Here is a 16,798-nt window from a genome sequence, read left to right on the forward strand (position 1 = left end):
ACTATAAATCATGTGATGATCTGCTGTCTGCGACTCGATGCAAGCAAGCAGATGCATTAGGAAGGTTAAAGAATGAAATTAATCTGTGCATTTCCCTTTTTTTCTTTTTAAGTCACCTGGTCATACGGAAAGAATTAAAATCACATGATCCAAAGTTAAGCCAGCTACAGAACAGTAAATTGGTTAAGTTAGATGTCACCTTTCAACTTAAAGTTAATTAAATATTAATAGGATTAATTTATTCATCATCACATGAGAAGTAAAATATATAGAATAGGTAAAATCCACCAGTGCTCCTCACACAGGAGTGGATATTATTAATTGCTTTTAATGCAGGCTGTGGCAGAAGACGACGTGCGAGAGATCAAGCACACTGCAAAATGTGCTCTGATACTTTTAAGTGCAGCATATTTCTTTCTTCACATTTTATAAATCCAGTGTTTAGTAACCCATGGCCATGCTCGCCATCCCGGTACCTTGGAGCGGGTTATGAATATGAGCCAGGTGGAATGTATTATCGATGATAGAATGCATTTCCAGATATCTGTGACTGGGAGTGTAATAGTGAGAGTATGCAAAAGGGGTCAGGGACAGTAAAAAGAGATATGGATAATATAATTTTAAAACAGGAATTAATGAATTTGGGAAGGCCATATTTGATATAAATGTTAGGCCAAAGCCTTCAGTCTTTACTCAATACTTACTCAGGCAAAACCCTCAGTGTCTTCAGTGACAGATTTCCTGGGATGAAGACTAAATACGTCCCAAGAGCCAGATTTGTCCCTTGCACTTACGGGAAAAGAAATCGGGAAGAACATGCAGGAGCCCCTACCCCATACTGTACCCTTGGAGATCCTGCAGGGTACAGCTCACCTGACAGCTCTCATCCACATCTCCTTCCCTCCACTGCCCCTCATTGCGGTCCAACATTACCAAGCAAGGAAAAAACCATCATGTCACATTTGAACTGAATGATCTTGGAGGTCTTTTCCAACCTTGGTGATTATGTGATTCTATGTTACCAAGGAAGGAGGCACAGAGCAGGGCTACCAGCAGTCAAGCACAGGAATACCAACACTCAGCATGTTTATGCATAGGTTTGCAGTGCTTCCAAAGTCAAGCAGTACATTAGTGAGAACTCCAGGATTTGATCTCTTATAAATAACACAGAGTGTAGTAAGAAATCTTGAAAAAGGTTTTAAAAGAATCTGCTTTGAGCTAGCGGTTGACTATGGGCACAATCAAATATGAAAGCAAATTAATGACTGAAGTGGCTGCATTTCAGAGGTACTTGAAGCAGTCCATGTGCATAAAATAGTGTAGAACACCTTTACGCTTATGAAGGGCACTATAAATCAATAAAGTATAAGTTTGCCTGGACAGTGATAAGATAAGTATTGCATGTGCTTAATTCACTTAGTTATCCTTCCAAAAAAAAGATAATACACTCTATGTAGACATATTTCAATTGAATTGATAGTAGATCAGGACTGAGCAAGCCTGGAGACTGAATTACTTTTATCCATCCCATCAAGTATAAGGATGAAGTTGCAAGCAAAATCAATGTCAGAAAGGTCTTCCTGCCTCCTATGATAGCATAGCTATTATCAGTTGCAATGAAATACACTAAAATTAAAACTATTAAGAAATAAACATCTATTCTGCTACGGCAGAAACCTTCAGCAAGTTAAAAACTAATGACCTTCATTTGTATATCTAAATTCCTAAAAGACACAAAAAGCAGAAAATCTGCTCCATGTAATTGTTAAGAGAGCAAAAAACAATAGTAATTAGACTTGCCTAATAATGGTGGCAAAAAAATTGCAGTCAGTAGATTTAAAATTTCTGTAAACTGAATTCCCCAGTAAAGACAGTTTCTTGTCTTGTAGTTGTTCCCCTGGAACTTAAGTACTACATTGACTTTGTATGTGTTTCTTTACCTTTGTTATCATTACATTTAGAACACACGTCATACCCATATTTTAAGTTAATTTCCCCACCAATTGGTTCTACCATTGCTCCAGATTGCCATCTATTTTCTACTCATTCCTGAAGCAAGTGGGAACAGTATTTTAAATCCAAATGAAACAAGCTATAATGCAAAAGTAAAAGATGGCTGCCCATTTTAAAATCCAAGTGAATTTTCCAAAATTTATACTATAATTGTGTTTTAGGAAACACAAGGAAGTTCTGAAGAAGTTCACCTGCAACATGTAAAAGTGCCCCTATATGACCATCTGAAAATGAAACAAAAATAATATTGTGTGGATGAAATCGTTCCTTCCTTTTGGAGCAAATCCATGCTTCCTTTTTAGTGACTAATTCCTGATTTTTATATCACACATCACTTCTTGAGTAAATGCCAGAAAAGAGGCAAAAGCTCTCTAGTCAGTTGATAGCTTTATACTGTAGGTTTAAACTGTGGCTTAATAGGAAACTTAGCTTTAATAATTTTTTTTTTTTTTTTTTTGAGTTGCATTAAGAAAAAAATCTTTCTTACAAAATCAGGTGCTTTACTGGAATGCTTGATCCCACCTCCAGCTAATTTGCTTGTTTTAGGTGCAGCTGCGGAATATACTTTTTGTTATGTGACTGTGTCAAGCTCCTTGCAGAAACATGTGGTAGCCATAGCACAAATCTCCTGTATTTCTTCCCTTGTGCTGGACTCCATCATACTAGATACTGATTGCTCTCATTTCCAATTAGCTTCAAAGTGAAGGCACTCAATATCCTACAGAATTAGCTCAGCTCCCTAAGTACGTGGGCAATAAGTTCTTGTTCATACAGCCTCACTTGGACCTCTCATGAGGATAGGAACTGTATAACGAAAGGCAGAAGACAGAGACAAAAGCTGAAATAGCAATTCTGCCTCCCCCAAGTTGCAAGAACCCATTTCAGGGGGGACAAGAGCTGGTAAACTTGATGCTCCTTTTCTGGTTGCATCTAAAGCACTCTGATGAATAGGTGTTGACATTGTTAACCAAAGGTATTACCAGCAGATTACATCCAAGAACCTGGATGGCCGCAGAAGGAGGGCAACGCAGACCCTTGGACTTGCTGTATCTCCCAATTACCACACAAAAGACTAAAAGACGGGGTCATGGATAAAAGTGAATAAATGTTTCTAAATTCTTATCTTAAACACACTTAAGCTTAAAGCTATTTAACTGAGGATTTAAAAGCATGTATGCTTTATGAAGCTGTGGCTACCTGCTTCATTCTCTTGCTCTTATTTTTGCTTTTATCCTTTTAGTCTTGAAGAAGCCTAATTAGAAGCTTGAACAGGGCTCTCTCTCCCTGCCCTTAAATCAGTAATTGGCTTCAGTGCAGAGACTGTCAGGAAATTAACACATCACAACATGACAGCTGTTAATTTTTTCTCCTTATTTGTCATATGAATCACTGCTGATTTGCCAGAGTGCATAACAAATTAGTGGTCTGTAATCAGCGGCCTCTCTCCTGTGTGCAGCACCTACTTATTTTTCCCCTTTTCTCCTGAAGTCCATTACTTCACTGCTTCAGCAAGAATGACTGTTGCTAGGTGTGTCATTGTCAATAAATCAAGAATAAGCAAATGCTAAAAGCGCAAGCTCTTTAAACTTTGATGAAGGCTTTTAGTTACATTTTTAAACTTACACTTGGAACTCTTTTTGTTTTTTTTTCTTTTAAATTGTCACTCCCTGGCATAATATACTGTCAACTCCTCTGGTATATTCTTAAGCCTTGCAATCTTCACAGTGTACAGTTGAAAGTACGATTTGCAGAAATTAGAAGATATTTTTCTGAAGCCAACTCTTAAAGCTGTAATGCCTGCTGTTGACCCCAGACCAATAAATAACAATCCGACAATGCATGATGAGGTTTCCTTGTTGCCTTGAGTCATTTTTACCATATTTATGTAGAATAAACCCTATTTAATGTGTTGATGTGCTTCCCACATCAATAAAAAAAATATGTATAAAAAACTCATAAGTCCAAAACACAAACACAAAAATCCACAAAATATGGAAAAAGTGAGTTAAATTCTAGCCATTTAGACAGAAACAGGATGCTGTCTGAGTATTTCTGCTCCCTGTTTTTTGTAGTTTGTGTGATGATGGTTGTAAGAACATCATGCAACACTGCAAGAGCTGGATACATATATCTGTGAGTTCTGCTGAGAACTGGCGTTCAGATGTCAGATGGTTTAAGAGGTCCACTTATTGGTTCATGATTTCACCAGATTGGAAAGGCTTTGGAAATACGAACTGGAAAAACAGACCCCTAAGTTATCTTAGGTATGTATGTACCTGAGCAGGATGGATGCATTATCTATTCAGTATCTTGCATCCCAAATATATATCAGGAATACGATACAAATTTTCTGATTTGTACTGAATCATGATTAAAGTACACGCTCCCTGTAATTTTTCTGTAAGTGTTTAGAGAATAGTTAATTTGATCTAACCTCAATGATCTAACCTGAACAAACAAGCTACTTAAAAGCAAGGCCAGTGGAAAACGTGGGATCCTATCATCCACAGTAAAGAGCTACATAACACTTTGCGTACAGTCTGCTTTTAAATTCAAACACTCCACCTCCTCCCTCCAAGAATACATGACAAAAATATTCTGTGCTGCAGACAGCACCTGAATGCCGCGTGTTTCTGAGGAACTACTCCATGCAGCTCTGATGTAAGCAAGGTCATCGTCACACCAGGAGAAAGGGCAGGGGATCCCAGCTCCCAAAGGTCAGGCTTGTAAGGTGCTGGCCCTGATCCAGTAAAGCACTTACACACCTGCTCTGCATTTAAGGTAAGCATGTATTTAAGTGTCTCAGAGACAAAGTGCTCTGTGCCTTACAGCACTGTACGCATATGCTTATGAGTAAGATTTATTTCACATTCACAGACATCACACAATGAGCCAGTATTCCAACTCTGTGGGCACTATTACAGTTTTCAGTAAGACTGCTTGACAATTATAATTTTAATATTTCAAGGTCTCTTCATAATTTTACCTAAAGGAATTTGGTGTAAATATAGTAAATGTTCATACAAATATTAAAAGGGTCTTTTCATGAAAATATCTATTTCAAAAATCCAAGAGTTTGGATTTCTTTTTTTAATAGCAGATGTATTTTCAGCTAAACTTTACATTTAAAAAAACGGAAGTTTTAACTACTTTTAGGACTTTAAAATAAAGCTTTGATATTTCCGTTCTTAAATAAAGTTTCTCCTTCATTAAGGAAAAAAACAACATATTTCAAAAATTTTGTTTTTCTATTCAGCTTTAATACATATGTTTCATTTTTTGAATATGCCTTGGTTTAAAAACACAACTTTAATTTTGTGTTTACATTATGGAATTAATTTCCTTAGAATGACCTGAAATTAGGGATGATAAAGTGTATGTATTACAGGGCAACTCTTCCAGCCCTTTTGAAATGCCGCTATGAAGCGAATCTCAATACTGACTAAAAGGAGTTCCTTGACCTGCTGTAGTATCAGCACACAGAGGGACTGTATTAGGCATCTAGAAGTCTTTAATAGGGCTTCTGTAGCAGACAGCCTTTGTGTAGAAAGGTCACAAGTGAGCACTGTTTACTGAATCTATAAATTACTATTTTTTTTAGCTTCACCAGATTCTGCATGTCAAAAGCAATACTAAAAAAAATATGGTTTACCAATATGTTTCAAAATTCATTTTCAGCAACAAACTGAAATAGAAGAGACAGCAAAATCAACTAGGAAAAAACCATGAAATTAGAAGCACATAGGAACATTGACAAAGATTGAATTACCTATGGGTTTTAAAACATCACGTCATTAGAAAAATAATTGTACAGCATATGACAAATATGAGGTCACTATGTAGTTGTGCAGCATGAGTAGGTTTATTTGCAGTTCATCAGCATTTCTGGATATACCATCTTCAAAATCTGCCATCACTAATCAGAATTCAGAGCAGAGCACATACCAGTTATGCCTGGTCAGAAAGAGCTGAAAAGTTACAGGCAACATGGCAGATAGGCCTTGCTATGTCTTTCTGGTGTTGGTTGGCCTGTCTTTTAGGGCAAGACCCCAAGCTGTCCATCAGGTCACTTGTGATGCTGATGCTTCCTTAAGTGTCTTAGGATTGCAGTGACAATGTTTGTTTGCGGTTCTTAGAGGCTGACCACTATGGTGGTGGTTAATAAATAATGAGCAGGAGGAATTAAAGCAAGTATAGTAGACTTTGTATTCATTATTAAACGGACTTCCTGCTCCCAAGAAGATTTCAGGAGCCCATTATTAGTGGTTTCAAAATTAAAAACACTGGATTTGGCAGCGACTATAAATATATAGTGAACCATCATGTATATTTAAATAATGGAATGAGATGCTCTTAAGGTCAATTGACAACAATAGGAAACTTCACTGAGAAACCTCCAGCTGCCACTATTTCCAGGATAATGAATCTAGAGAGGCATTCCTTAAAAAGTTCTGAAAAGTTGAAAGAGTAAAAATAATAAAAATAACAATAATAATAAAAATCAGCAAACCGTACATTCAGATGCATTCAGAGAAGCAAGCTTTTCTTAAAGGATGTAGGCAGGGAATAGTAATTAATTATTTCTTATTAATACATCAAAATTCTGAGAGTCGTACCAAAACACTGAGAAGAATTCAGCGTTCTGAATTGCACTGATTTACTCAGCCACGTAAACTTACATTCCAGCTCCCTACATGCCAAAACTGAGGCCTCAAGAAATCCTTAAGAAATACACACAATGAGCTTTACAATCTCTAGCCCATATTTTCTCTTCTTTCTCACTCATATTTTCTAAAAATTCCACAATAAATATTTTAATTGATTTCTATGAAATAATATTTAGATGTTGGTATACAGGTAATTTTTATAAAAAATAAGTGAGAAGGACTCGGACAATGATTTCAGGAATCTTATTAGGCCAAAAAGGAAGAATCTTTCCAAACTGAAGAACTAGGTTTATTCAAATGACATCTTTCCAGGCCTTGCCATTTTAACACTTGAAATCCTAACAGTGTCTCACTTCGTTGAAAAAGTGAGGGTCATCTGTAAGAGATAATAAAAGGAAGGACTTATTTCCCTCGTTAATATCCCTCAGTAAGAGTATTCACTTTTTTTTTTTTTTTTTTTTTTTTTTTTTAACTAAAGTAAAGTAAATTAAAGGCCATAAGAAGTGCACCAATAAAGATAACTACCCGGCACCTAATATCAATGACTTAACATCAGTTTAACCTTTTCCAACAACTATTGGTAATTAGTACCAGAATAAGCTGTTTTGTATATCAGTTCACCACAGCATTTCAAAACACCTTTTCTGTTTAACAAACATACCTGTTTCTCTTATAGTGTGCTGAAATATTGTTAATTACAATGCCATTACTTTGTAGAAGTCATATTGTCCATCTGGGATTCTCCAACTGTGGAAGAATATTTGCAAAATTCGAGAAGAGTATTAACACCTGTCAGAATGTAAAAGATGGGCTTAGTCTTCAATTAAAGTACTGCCAAACATTTCTTTCTTTTTGTCACAGCTCTTTTTAAGTAGAATTTCTGTGAGGAAAAATAAAACTAGAAAATAAAGACAAAGTCCATTGAAGTAAGTAAAATAGAATGGGGGAGCGGGGGGAATTGTGGTGTAAACCAAACTTGTAGAGGATGAAAGCAGTTTCGAATGGTATATCATCACCGTGACAGTTGCCTGTTGACATTGATTCAGTTGCTTAAACTTGATACCATTTTGGTGAAGTAATATAGTATTCCTTCCCACCATTAGAACTTAAAGCAATCACCTGAAAAGGGCCAAATTGTCAAGTAATGGTGCAGGGCAGTTAGACAATCCAGAACAGACTAACAGACTAAGGCAGGTTTAAATCCTGCTGATGTCATTCTTGATTAATCACTTAACTGCAACTATTACAAGGGTACTTTACACAGTCTGGATGATGCTACAAAGGGTGGATCGGGATATAACTGACCGTGTGGGAAGATACACAGTCCCTGGCACGGACTGCAAGCATGGAGCATAAAGCAGGTAGATGAAAGAACGTCACAGCTATGAAATCAGAGTTCTCAGAACCAGCACTATGCTTTACTCTTAGCTTGTCTAATTAGTAAAAATTAAGAGTCTAGGGAAATGTAAGCTACACAGGAAGAAGGAAACGAGCATTACTGCATGCTGGAGTTTAAAGAAATCTTGTGGGATGTTTGGTTTAGGACAGAGATCTTTGATATCCCTAAAAATTCCTTTCCATTAGGTGTTCCTAAAAGGAATATATATTAGAAGACACCTGGAAGAACTTATACAGCTACAAAACTGATGACTACACTACTTTCTAGAAGAACAGGAATTGCATTTGTTTACCCCTATGTCAGAAATTTTCTGAAAATAAATTAGCATTTGTCTCATAAGACATAGAACTGAAAGCAATAACCAGAAAGAACCAACATTCATTCTATCCAAGAAGTTGGTTCTGAAAGCAAGCAAGAACAGGAAAGAAAGAAAAGGAGGTACTGTGCAAGTTATTAAGCAGCTTTATAAACTAAAACAGTATGATCTACTTCAGGGACAATGGTGATTGCTGTATTATTCAGAGAAAATTGCTGAGTTCTTTTCCACATTACAGAATCTCATATTGTATATAGAAAAAAAAAAAAAAAAAGAGAAGAAAAAAAATAAAAATAAAAAAGAGAAAATTGTGCTAATCCTAAAATCTGGAAGCCAAAGCTAAGGAATTTACTTTAAGTTACAGAATGTATAGTTATTAAATGACCTACAAACATTTTGTTTCATGACTGAATGCTTAATCTAGCACAATACTGTTCCAAAGGAAACTGTTAATAGTAACATTTTGTAGCAGTTGTGTGCATGTCCCCACTGGACCTCTAAATGAAGTCTGTGCAAGGACTGTAAAGGTAGTAACCCTGCAGCTACGGCTATAATTATCAGGATTTAATGGTGTTTATGAATGACTTGCTATGAGTCAAAGGATAATAATACGTCTTATTAAAAATTTATTCCAAGTTATTTTTATAAAACTTTACTCATTTACGTGCTACCAATGATTGTTTTTTTTTTTTTTTTAAAGAAATAATAGAACAACAAAGAATAGTTAAGAGAAAAATCCTAGCACAAGGTCATTATATGAAAACTCAGTACAAGCAAACAAACAACATGTGATAGAGCAATTGAAAGTGTAAACCTAAAAGTGAAATTGTTAAGTAAAAAAACAACAGAATACAAACCAAAAAGACAAAAGTTGAAGAGTTAGTCTCTGAAAAAGAGACCTTTAGTGCCATATAGAAACAGTGCTAAAGTCTAGTTTGGAGTTCTATCCGTATTTAGATGCTGTCTGATTCACTAAGATAAATGACCAGAGATTTTTTTTAGCAGTTAGAGCTAAACACGATCCAAGTGGCTCTACAGCCAGATGGCACCTGTGAATGTTGGAACACAGCTATTAGATCAACCACAAACCTGAATAAGCTAATCTGGTTCAAGATGTATCAAATAATTCCCAGGAAGAAAACATTTCAAATGAAAGAAAAACAGATAATCTTTTTTTTTTTTTTTTTTTTTTTTTTTTTTACAAACCTAATAGCAATAGCTAATCATCACCACATTGCAATAAATCCTCTTCCAAATTTTCTTCAGTTACCATTAGTGGTTTAGATCCAACACAGCCAACCTAGTCTGATATTTCCATACTCCATTCACTCTAAATTCTACTATCTAGCAAAGTATTTAAAACACTATATAAAATCCATTTATCTTAAGTAGTTAAGGATATTTTCTTCTAGAGAATGCCTTCACATTGTATTATTCTACCATATATTTAAGAGAGACAGTGCTATGTGAACATCAGGACGCAGTCACAGAATCACACAATCATAGGGGTTGGAAGGGACCGCTGGAGATCACTGAAGTAGGTTCCTTACAGAAGGTTGCACAGGAAGGAGTCCAGGTGGGTTTTTGAATATGTCCAAAGGAGACCACAGCCTCTCTGGGCAGCTTGTTCCAGTGTTTTCTCACCTTTAAAGCAAACTTCTTCCTCATTTTGTATGGAACTTCCTATGTTCCAATTTTTGCCCATTGCCCCTTGTCCTGTCACTACATACTGCTGAAAAGAGCCTGGACCCCATATGTGGTGATAAGATCATCTCTCAGTCTCCCTCAGCCTAAACAGACCAAGGCCTCTCTGCTTTTTCTCAGAGGATAGCCAAAAGACTGCTAGATTCTGAACATATACACTACTTATTTATTATCAATTTCTAAGCAAGTTAAAACTCATAGCAAAATTAAGTACAGTGACTATTCAAAATACTCACAAATGTCTTTGACTTGTGTTTTACTTATGGTTATCTTCCAAAGAAGCTGTTAGTGAAACTTTGAGCACTGCAATGTGGCTAGTTAAGATGCCTGGTATGGTTTTGTTCTCTAATTGGACCATTCTGGCAACCAGTTCAATGCAAGTTTTGAGCTATTTTGCCTTACTTAATGTTTTGGAGTTCAAAATGGAGCAGACAGACTTGAAAATCAGCAATACTATAAGAAGGAACAGTGAGGAGAAGTGAAAGTGAGAAGCAATGAACACTCAAAAGTACACTAATAAATATATGAAATCCTATTGTTATTTGATTAATATTTGAGTATTTATGATTACAACAATTCTAAGAAATGTTATCTGAAAGCAAATCTGTAAAAGAACACAAATACACTCAAATAAAAAATAGTATTTGTACAAATGAATAATAAAAAATTTTTTCCTCACTCAGTTCTGATCCTTAGCTAACCCTCAGAGATACTTTGTTGTAAAGGTTAATTAATTAAAGTGCACAGAGATGATTATTTGAGAGCTGCTAGGTAAGTGTAAAGTACTGTTACTATAGGTTAATATTTTGCTCATAGGGTACAGCCATGTTTGGCACCAAGGCACACTACATTCTGAAACATATTTTCAAAGATCAGGGCGTTATTCCATTTTCACCAAAATAAATGGGCTGTTAAAGACCCACACAGACACAGATGTATAAAATAAAGCTATCTCCTAGCTATATTAGCATGTACCTCTGTCTCCAGATAGCCAATCTGTCTTGCTTCTCATGCAAGCATTCGCCTTACGGTTATAATGTCAACTTCATTAGGTCACCAGTTATACACATTGGGATCTAGCCTGGGAATCTTCACTGTCACTGTTCTTTATAGGACTAACCACAGAAAACAGAGAATTTGTAAAAACAACAGAGTTCAAAAGTGGCAAGAACCCATGGCAACACGCAAGTTCACAGGGACTCACATTATGCACCACAGAACACCGTAAGTGCGTGTCTTACTCCAGAGAGAGCATATTTGAGCCACTTCTTCCAGACGACACTTTGTCACTGCCATCATGTTCAATCAGATTCCTGTTCGTAGGACTTCAACAGCTTGCTAAGAGCTGTCTCATCTCTGCACAAAAACCTTGATCCCAACTTGACCCACTCCACATTTATCTGACACGAGATATGACGCATGTCCAAGATGACAACTAAGAAGACTGAAAAAAGCCTACAATCACTTCTTTCTCTCTGCCATGCTGTCACAGCTGCAGTTAGCAGAAGCAACTATGCTATTTTCCTCATTACACAAAACAGGAGGAAGTCCAAGGCTTCTTCGTTGAAGCCCACAAGACTCTAGAACATGCTACTCATAATCCAAACTAGCCCACATTTGGAGCCTCTTCAGAGACTCAGCAGAAGACATCTGTTTGATTAAGAGCATTGAGAGGCAAAGGGATGAAAAACAATGGTGAGTCCCTCTGGAACTTCTTATGGTTTAATCTAAACGAATCGACCACATAATTAAAATTTTCATGCTTTTAGAGACTTGGGCAGACACATTTATTATTTTATATCTAAAAAAAGAAAGGTTAGAGCTGGATTTGAAATCAGAAATCTGCATTCAGGATTGTTCGGACTTGCTTCAGGATTACTCCACATGACAGAAGAAAACCAAATGTGAAGTATAACTGTTGTAACAAGAATTTTCTTTTAACTACTATAATGAGAATCATGGTCAAATTTTAACTATAAAGTGGAATGTGTGAATTGTGAAAGCATGGGTCCTTTCCACTGTGGAAAGAATTTTTTTTAACTGGTGCAGCACACAGAATTAAGTACACCTACTAAGATCTCATGGCTTTAAAGAAGATCTGAAATACACATCTCCTATCTTGCCTTTTTCTCAACTAAGTAAAAGAAAGGATGTTTTCCTACTTATGTTTATTCTTCTCTACCTCTTTACCAGTTGAGGAGAACATAAAGCATTGCAGGAGTACAGAGGAGCACATACAGCTCTATGCTCCCTTATTTCTTCGTAGAACAAGTAGGTCTTGCAGCTACTACTACTAAATTTTATCTGAGGCCAGTCACAGCTGAAGGAAACCCTGATTAGACATCAAGCCCCTTAAGGTGCCCCCTCATCTGTCTCAAAGGCTGTTGTGTGTAACACAATAAACATAGACATGTAACACTTCTAAAAGCCAGTGTCCTACCCTGTCCTTCTCACTAACAGCCAAATAATTAAGGTTACTTTCCTCCAATCTTCACATTAAGTTTAGCCACAAATACCTGATAATGCATTTTTAATAATAAGGAGGATCGACCTGTAAACATTTCAAACTTCTTAAGGATTAATGTATGAGTGATAACACAAATTGCTAGGGCCTGATGCTGATAGCAATTATGCATGTATTTAATGTATTTTTTTTGGAAGTTCATTATGAAATGTTACAAGACATTGCATATTTTCTGTTCACAATCAATGAAAACACTCAGAAACATTAGAAAAAAATAAGTAAAAAATAAAACAAAAGAAAAATATAGCCTAATTTGATGAAAAGGTTCCTATTGCATAATTTTCTTGCAATGTAGACTATGGGTCAACTCAGTGTTAATTCTACTTTTATGAAGGTACACATCCTTAGCTCTAGAGAAAGAATAAATTAAAGACTCTATTCATGAAAATGCTAGAGCAAGATTATATCTGAACAACAAAGATATTTTTAAAGCAATAAAATATTAAACAGATGCCAGTGTTTTCTTAGATACATAAATGGCCTGATATGGAAGACAGTCAGGTAATAGCTTTGAGCTGTAAATGTTTGCAACAAAACGTTAAGTCATATAAATCTCACTTGGATTGCATTGCATTACAAACTCAAAATGCAGAGCAGGCCTGATGAAAGAGCTGCTAAAGTTCACAAATCTTTTCAGAAAGTCAGTGTTGAGTTGGTGTAGGCTGATTTATAGACTTCATTTCAAATTATGAGAAAGTCCAATTTTTGAGGCTTATTGTTTAAAAAGAAAACCTAAGTTAATGTTACAACTTTTCAGCAGTTGTTCTCAGAACTGACTGATGTTCCTAACTGAGGTCAAAATATTCTAAGTTCTTTTTAAGGAAATTTAATAAAACAAAACTGACACATTTTGCATATTCTGGCAGAATTTCCAGAACAATTTGTATGTAGTTATTAGTTGTATCCAGTACATGTAGAAATGAAGAACTGCAACACTAGAAGTTCCAAAACTTAGATACCTATAATCTGAATTTGCAGAGATATTAAAAAGGAAGAACATCACAACTCCATCACCTCTATTGTAAAGGTGGAGAAAGATGCAGCTAGCAGGTTCACAACTGTCTATACTGAACAATAGGTGTAGTTTCCCCAGAGCTTCCACATGAGTCCACAACTCAGGGAATTTGTTCAGGTCTGGCCTCCTCACATCATGTCTCTGTGGAGTAAGTCACTAGAAAAAACATCTGTGGGTTCAGATAAGTAGGGAAAAAAAGCCCTAAACATTGTTTGGACTGTTCAGTGAGGACTTTTCATCCATACAATGCCAAAAAAAGTTTCACACAATGCTCCAAGGCTTTACATATTCACACTCTTGCTTAAGGATCATGGCATAAATTTTTTTTTATTTTTGGTGTGGTCCCTAAAATAGCTTGTCCTGGAATGCTTTTTTGCCTGTTTCAAAATAATTGGGTATCTTTCTTTTAGAAAGCTGCACTAATAATCCCCTCAGGACTTTCTCATCCCTCTAATTTGTGAATGGAGAAGTAATACAGATCTCTGCGGATAGAGATTTCTGAAAAAGAAAAAGATCTTCTTGGGAACCCATGTCTCCTTATCAAGTAACATGTAGCGGAAATGATTTTAGAGGATTGTTTAATTCTGCACTTAGCTGTTTCTCATTATCAGGCTCTCTAGCTCATGGATTAGTAGCAATTTTACTGTTCCAGAGCTTTTGTCATTAACAACATACCACCTCCAGCAACCTCTGTTAGTCAATAATAATAGCTTGTTTAAAAATAGCAGCATCAACTTGTTTGCACTGTTATTATCCGTGCATGGCTTATTTCCCCATAAGGCTCAGGGATGGAGCACAACCTGCCTTTGCTTGGCCTTCCCTTCTCTCACTGCCCGCCTTTTTGTAAAGTACGTTTTCAGAGCAGCAGAAGAGACCAAAGCATCTTTAGCAAATACCAGTCTGGTAATGTAATTGCAATGCAGCTACAGTCCTCAATAGTAAAATATAGCAACTGGGAGGAGCTGTATATTCATTTGTCAATAAAGTGTTACCACACGTTCTATTGAGGGGTTGTCCCTATTTTTCTTTGATGAAGATGTTGTGTAGCTTTCACCTCCACATAAATCTGAGTGATTAATTTAGCATTCAAAGTTGAATAAGGAGATTCGGGCCAAATTGCAACCCAACCATTCAGCATCATTTCTTCACACTTCGGACTTGGGATCAGCTATTCAATTTTATTATGAGATAGTTTTAAAAACAAATAGTTAAGTGAATGGTGGATTTTGTAGTGTTGTATCTTTCCTTTTTCACTAAGTCTTTACCGTGCAGCCTAACCACTAACACATTCAGGTAAGTGCTCTTGTTTGTGAAGGTGATTCAAAAGGCACTGCTATGCAGCATAAAGACAATTCATTACACTGGCCTTACTGTATCTCACTCTGTAGATTAACATAAATAATTATTGTAATACTGCACTGCATTGCAACGGAATATGCTTAGAGGTAATTGAATACAAAATTAATATACTTTTTATATTTCCTCATGAATTACAGTTCTTCTGTTTAGTGACAGAAACCTAGAATTAAAGCACAAGAAACAATTAATGTTATAATTATGTGTTCCTAAACTTATATTCAAAAGCATTGGCAAATTATTGTCAGAATATTTGCATACAAGCTGAACAATTAAGTTGTCAGCTGATTCTATTTCTGCCTCTTTTTTTTTTTTTTTTTCCCAACTTGCTAATGTTTCTAATGTTTTTAATGCATGTTGTTATCAGGGCCAGTCATAACTTTCAACAGTATTGCATTGCTTAATTTAAAATAGCATCAGTGGAGATACACTACCTAAAATAAGAAGAGAAACATATTGATATTTTTAATATATTTCTCTTAAGCTTTGGGTACCTGACAGTTCTAGGGAAAGAATTAATAGCAGACATGGAAAAAGAATGGTAGTACTTACTGTCAACTGAGAGCTGCAGCAAAACCTTGATGCAGTTACGCTAGAGGTAGTTTGATCATGCTGATATGCTGTAGTTTTCCCCAGCACAGTAAACTAATAACTCCTGGTTCATTAGAAATATCATTAAAAGTTTTTTCTCTTTTTAAATACATGAAAACATTTGACCTAAAAGGGTAAATATGTTGATTCTTATACATAGAGGGTGAATTTCCCAGCCAGAAAAAAAAATTAATGGTACAGCTCATTTCTCAAGAAGAACCTTCGGAAAACAGTATCCTAATTTCCTGTAGACACTGAGTGTCAAATTGAGATATGTCACACATGAAAATTCAAGCCCATTTCTTGTCTAGTTTACTTGTGCTCTGGCTCTGATGTTGGCAGATTTTAGTTTGCAAGGGGAAAATATCATAATTTAATTTCCAAAACCCATTGACGAGCATTTTATTTTATTTTATTTTTTACCTTGAATTAAGCTATCAGATCTTTGGAAAAGCTATATTTAGATTTTTTTTTAATTGACCCATTATTTTGCTTGCTTTCACAGCCAGAACCCCCTACTGCAAACAAGGATAAGGATGCTACCTGGACTTTATTTGATAAATAGTTTTAATTAAAATATTCTGTACCATAAGTATTTTAATGCTACAGACAAACCAAAGGTATGCAGTAATAAATTAAATTATATATTTAAATTAATCTATAAATATGCTATAAAATTGACAGGATATTTTTAAGATAGGGAATAAGACATAGATTGCTAATTATGACAATTAAATATCATGAGTAAAAATAAATGACAATCAATATCCTAGAACCATTTTGTAAAAAGAGAAAAAGGGAGGAAATATAATATCATTTAGATGTCTATAAAAGTGAAAAATTATTAGCAAGTTAGAGTTCTGATTTTTCTATTGTAATAAAATGATAAGCAGTAGAACATTATACTTCTCATCACTGCTAGTCATAAATACTGTACGTATACTGTACTAGCACAATCCATTATGGGATTCTTCTATTTGAGTCTATTATGCTCTGGATAATAACATGTTTAATTTTTACTAATAAAATTTCCATGTTTTCTGCTCAGAGTCTCATCCAGAAGTCCTACTGAAGTCAATGGAAGCTTTTTCTTTGCATCAATGAATTTTTGATCACTCCTTACTTTCAAAAGATAGAAACATTCAAATGCAAGTTGATCCAGTGTAGGAGTTACACACACACATGCAGGGCCCCAGCCTCACGGACTCTTTCT

At 35.6% G+C, this 16,798-nt stretch overlaps 1 long non-coding RNA gene across 1 annotated transcript in view; it reads right to left on the minus strand.

Moving 5' to 3' along the window:
• LOC104912935 (uncharacterized) overlaps positions 1–16,798 on the minus strand; it is a 97,519-nt gene that overhangs the window by 15,179 nt on the left and 65,542 nt on the right. The window contains exon 13 of the long non-coding RNA XR_014886191.1: positions 7,342–7,469. This is a non-coding gene — a long non-coding RNA (uncharacterized LOC104912935). The remainder of the gene's footprint in view (positions 1–7,341; positions 7,470–16,798) is intronic.

This window comes from Meleagris gallopavo, chromosome 13 (assembly GCF_905368555.1).
Source record: "Meleagris gallopavo chromosome 13, MGAL_WU_HG_1.1, whole genome shotgun sequence".
Taxonomy (NCBI): Eukaryota; Metazoa; Chordata; class Aves; order Galliformes; family Phasianidae; genus Meleagris; species Meleagris gallopavo.